This window comes from Ambystoma mexicanum, chromosome 7p, assembly GCF_040938575.1.
Source record: "Ambystoma mexicanum isolate Mex_15411 chromosome 7p, UKY_AmexF1_1, whole genome shotgun sequence".
Lineage (NCBI taxonomy): Eukaryota > Metazoa > Chordata > Amphibia > Caudata > Ambystomatidae > Ambystoma > Ambystoma mexicanum.
The window spans coordinates 857,212,659-857,218,658 of record NC_090939.1 but is presented as its reverse complement, the minus strand read 5'-3'; positions in this window follow the sequence as shown (position 1 = coordinate 857,218,658).

Here is a 6,000-nt window from a genome sequence, read left to right as displayed (position 1 = left end):
CGTTCTGGAAGGTATATAGCAACTTCGGGACCACTAGCATTTTAGCAACTGTAACCCGCCACAATAGCAATAGGGGTAGCTTGCACCAACCTTCTACTCTCGTCCTTAGAGTTTGGAGGTACCGTAAGTGATTATCCTCCAAACGAGATCAAGCATTCCGACTTACCCGCACTCCCAAAGTACATCACTGAGGTCTGTTCCTTCCCATCTATATCTGGCAATGTTGACAGGTTTATTAGTGGAGTCATTTAGAGGCAACAAAATTGACTTCAACCAGTGTATTCTAAGCCTCGAGAACCGACCAACCTCTGCTACCTCCTGGGACAATGGCTGCAAATTGACTGCCGGGTCCTTAAAATACAAAATCATGTTGTCTGCATACAAGGGCGCTAGCTTTCTGGCACCACCCATCGCTAGGCCCTTCATAAGGTGAAACATCTGTAGCCGAGGCCGCCAGTGGCTCTATTGCCATTGCAAAAAGTAGCAGCGACAGTGGGCATCCCTGCCTGGTCCCGTGGCCTAGTTCAAAAGCTTTGGATCGCCTACCACATAGACCAATTTGAGCGTTCACCCCTGTATAAAACTGGCGCACCGCCTTCAAGTAATATTCCGGAATCCCCACCTGTCGCAACACCACGAATAAATAACTCAATTCAACCGAGTCGAACACTTTCTCCATGCCAAGCACCGCTGCCAATGCCTGTACCTTAGCAACGATTTGAGCTAGTATAGCAAAAAGCCTACGCAGATTCCATGAGGTCAACCTCCCTGGAATAAATCCAGACTGGTCTGTATGGATGAGAGCTGAAACAAACAGAAGCAGCCGATCTACCAATACTTTAGCAAACATGTTGGGGTCTAGATTCAACAAAGAAATTGGGTGGTATGAGGTGCAATCCTGGGGGTCCTTCTCAGGCTTTAAAATCAAAGTCACAAATGCCTCGCGCATTGTAAGAGGGAGCTGCCCTACCCCAATCGCCTCTTGCAACACAGACAGCAGGTATTTGACCACCTCCAAACCCATTTCCTTATGAAACTCTGCCGTTAGCCCATCAGTGCCGGACGCTTTGGTGGTGGGCAATGTGCGTATCACCGCTAAAATGTTGTTTTCTGTAAGCGGTGCATCCAACGCCTCCACCGCCTCACACACTAACGTCAGGAGGGCTGCTCCCTTCAAAAACTCCTCTAGGTCTTCCACAGCCAGCGTACCCCTGCACGCACACAGTTGCTCCTAATGTATCTGAAAAGCATCCAGTATGGCAATGGACTCCACCACCACTCGTTCATCCGCAGTGCGATTCACTGGAAGATCAGTGGTATCCCCTTCCCGATGAAGCATTGCAGATAAAAGTCTGCCCGGTCTGCCCTCCTCACCATACGGATGAGCCATTGCTGGGCGTGCCAGGTATTTAACCTCACGATCAGCCAGATCATGGAAGCGGTCTAATGCATTTCGCAGGACGGCCCTAAAATCTGCACCTCTTGCCTTCCCAGCCTTGGTCTCATAACCCTTAATTTCCAGCTCAACTTCGGTCAATTGCCTCAGAATCGTCTTCAGTACCCCCAATTCTAAGAACAAGCACCCTCCACGCAGGACCACCTTAAATGCTTCCCATGTCAAGCCCAAAGTGGACATTGAGCCCAAGTTTTCTTGAAAGTATAGCTTGACGAGGCTAAGCACTTCGCTACAGGAGACTATATCAGACAGAGCTGAGGCCTTAAACCTCCAGAAGGGTCTGAGGACACATTTGCGCCCCGCGCCCAGAGAACAGGTGAGAGGTCTGGCAATGTACTTGGAAGAAGGGAACATTAAGTGGTCATGCGCACCAGGGACGGTCCAGCCAGGACATAGTCCAATTGTGAGTATGTATTGCAGACTGTCAAATGGAACGAATACCCTCTATCCTCAAGGTGGAGCAAACACCAAACACCCATCAGCTCTAAATCAGACATACAGCTCCTCACCATTTCCGCTGCACGGAAAAGAGGACGAACACCACTAGCTGATCTACCCCTCACCAGATCTAAAACGACATTGAGGTCACCTGCCCATACCATATTAGTATGTAAATGTTTATAGCACCTAGATAAGAGTGACTCAAAAAAGGAGGGGTCATCCATATTGGGGCCGTAGATATTAACAAACGTCTGCATGTGTGCCCAACTACCCGACACAATCACAAATCTCCCCAGCGGGTCGACCACAGTCTCCACCATACGAAATCGAAGCAGCTTGTGTATTAATACCATGATTCCTGCCAAGTACATAGAGTAAGAGGTGTAATTCCTACTGCCTCCCAGGATCTGGCAACCTCTTGTTCGCCCCACCAACCAAATGGGTCTCCTGTAAAAGGATCACTTGGGCTCTGTGTCTCTCACAATATTGAACCACCTTACGAACATTATGCAGATTATTTATCCCTCACACATTTCAACTCACAATGGCCATAGTTGGCTAATTCTACTAAACTGAAAGCCCGGCCTCCATAGGCCTTGTTGTCAATGTTGAACTCTGTTAGGCAAAATTGCATGCAGTACCCTCTAGGACCACCAGTGCAAGTTAAACCAACCTTTGGTATAAGTCTGTAACACCGTTTTTTGGTAGCGAGCTGAGCAGCCAGGCTTATCTCAAGAGTGAATGTGAGCAGTACAAGAGGTTACACAGGGGTCTTTCAATCACAGTGGTTCAAGTAGACACTTGTACTCAAGGTTTCTTGGTAAAACACTTATTAATTTATTACACAATTATTTAGAATTTAGAAAACATTACACTAGAAGGAGGCAACTTATTATAGAACACTTCAATACAAAACTCTAAGATTTTGAGACAGTTTGAGCTCCCCTGAAGTAGGAGTAAAATAGCAGTTCAGTTACTTAGAGGTGAGCAAAAGGGACAAGGTAAGTAGAATAGATCACATATACTTGTTAGACAGTGCAAATAGTTTCAGTTCACTAGAAGAGTTCAATTCAAGGCAATAGGCCTAGGCCAAAGTCAATAGGCTAGTGTTCTGGATAGGAAAGAGCAGTTCTGGTATCAAAACGATAAAGTCTTTGCAAAAGTTCTTAGAAGTAGGTTAGGCGAAAAATAATCATATGTTGGGTCACAAGCTGATTAGGCCTGCAAGTTGGGAAAGTTTCACGAACTTTCACTGCGAGAGTGGCATTTTTTCACTCGGGTTGGCACAGTACCTTAGTATGAAGAAACAAATGCTGCTGAAGTCGTTGGTTGCTGGCATTTCCTGCAGATCTCACTGTTCCCGAGCCTCAGTCGCAGGGAAAAGAGGGAGGACGTCGGGGGACTCCTGCACTGCACGGGATCGTCGAAAAAGCAAACAAGATGGTGTCACTTCAGTTCCAGTAGCTGTAGATTCAAGAACACAAGTTGGTGTCCCTCTCCCTGGTTAAACCTAACCAGCTTTGAGAATGGTATCCAGGTGGCTTATGAGTTGATTGGTCCCACCAACTGAAAGGATGAAGCCGTCCTTGAAGGAGCTTCTCTGTCGAAAGGAGTTTGGCAATTCGGACCTGCAGCAGCGCTTCACTGGGCAAACCAACAGTCCAGCAGTTGCAGCATCTGTCCTCTTCCAGCTCTTCTTCGGTTCTTTCGTTCCAGTGGTCGACTCTGCTTTCCAGTCCAAGAGATCTCCTTTTAAACAGTTCTCTTCCTCTCATTCCAGCCTAGCTGTCACTCACCCAGCTTGTTGGACAGTCATCCAGCCAATCATGCCGGAGTGCATTTGGGTCTCCTAGGAGACCAAGCACAGGGAGTTTCGGGCACCTCCCTCACACCCTTCCACCCCAGACACTCAGACACCAGATGTGGTCTTCACTCCGGAAGCCTGCCAAAGGCACACAAACAAAGGGACCAAACCTCCTGGTTTGGCGCGCAGAGACAAACACTAGAAGGACCTTTCCAAAAGGAAACAGCGAAAAAAGAAGACCGGGACCTGTTTAAACAAAGGGGCTTAAGGGGCCATCTTGAAAAACATGGCTCTTGTGATTTTTAGCTCCGGTGTTCGCGGTCTAGAAAAATCATGGTAGTGCATTGTGAAACCACTGCCACCAGCCTTTTCAATAGGAAAGGGTAGCATTTGACTGCTACATGAGTGTTTCGACACAGGGGACACTATGTAACCCCTCCAGCAGTCCATTGTAAGATGGTGTGTGCTGGGACTATGAATTTGGAAAGACTAGTAAAGTCAATTTCACTTTACATTCTCTGGGAAACAGTAGTTTATCCCACATAAGGTATTTTAACATTTGGGAAGTCTAAAAGACATCCCTGTGTCACTGTTCTGAAGGTGCTGTGTACCACACATGAACAGATAATGCCTATGGAGTGTATTTTGTACTTTGGAATAAAACATGTTCTTGGACCAAACAAGAGAATAGGTGAATATTGTCATCCTCAATGAACTGCTCCATGTTGTTATATTTTCTGTATTTCTACCTGAAGGACCAAGGATTTATTTCAGGTAACCCCTATATTTTGTGAATGATCCCAACACAGGCACATACTGTGAGCAGGGCCTGAACTCAAGGGGTGGCTGGCTGGCGAAGAAAGCAGTTTATGAATACTGCAGCCTCTACAAAGATGGCCCCCAGATCAGGATGATTGAAACGAACCAACATGGCCCCCAAATATCCATGCCTTAAGGAATCATTGGTGGTCTAGTGGTGCTGGGTGGAGCCCAGGGCTAAATAGCCCCACCCTGGGCCAAACGCACCGCTTTGCGTTCTCTCTGGCTACTAAGCAGACAGCGTAACGTGTATCTGCTCAAGTATTCATCAATACTCGTGCTGTTTCATTCCCACCCGGCTGGGCCTCTTCGCTTACCTGATTCTGCATCCCAAGGCCCTCCGGATCCTCAGCTGACATCCACGCACTGCCGGAAGACTTTGTGTACCTGATCTTGCATTGCTATCATCCGCGGACCAGAGGAGCCTCACTTACCATCCGGAGCTGTTCCAGCTGACTCCTGCTTACAGCGGCTCCTTTGGAACATTTTCATCCAAGACACGCTGTTCCAGCTGACTCCTGCTTACTGCGGCTCCTTTGGTACGCTTCCATCCAAGACGCACTAGCACCTGAAAGGAACACAGACCAGGGTGAGCATTACCTCGGTATCACTAGCAACCTGCTTACTTCCCTATTAACCATACGCTTACCTGCACTATCTGTTCAACTTGCTCGGCGGGGCTTCCAGAGGACGTGCTGAGCCTCGGCAAGTCGGAACACAATAACAACCCGAGTGTTTTGTTTCACCGCATCTCCTGCTGTATCTACAAGATAGAGAAGAATTGTCAACAACTCGCATAGACATTGCAGGAACCATTGAGGGGACATTCACACAAAGTGAGGTGGGGAAAGGTTAATCCAAGTACAGATTCACATCATATCTTCTTGTTCACTCGCAGATCCACGACACAAGGGTCCTACCAAATCACTCCCAGCCATACTGCTTGCTGGGCAATCGCCTTCAGCAAAGCAGAGGGGAGAGAGTGTTTTGGGTCCAGCTTCCAACATCTGGGGAGCCAGCTTCCAAAGATCCGGACCTGGCACTCCTGCAGGGCACCATAGGTAAGCGTTACAGACTGTCTTCCCTGTCTACACCTTGAAACACCCTTCAAAATGCCCACTGCAGACGCAGAGCATCGCAGAGTGTTTAGTCAGCAAGCAGCTTTGGCATTCTGTTGGTGTTTCCAGCTTGGAAAGGACTGAGGGTGAGTGGGTCTGTCGTTCCCGTCTACACCTTTGAACTCCCTTCAAAAGGCCCACTCCGGACGTAGAACGTCGCAGAATGTTTGCAGAGTGTTTTCTTGCTTACAGCATATAAAGAAGTAAACAAAGGAACATTGAAGCCGAAATGTATACCTATGCATGTCTATAACAAAAAAATTATTGAACAGAAAAGGATGTTAAGGAAGGATTTGCGCGAAGTAAGCAAATCACAGATTCCAAACAAGAAGGAAATCATAAGGAAAAGAAAGCAAAAGTAT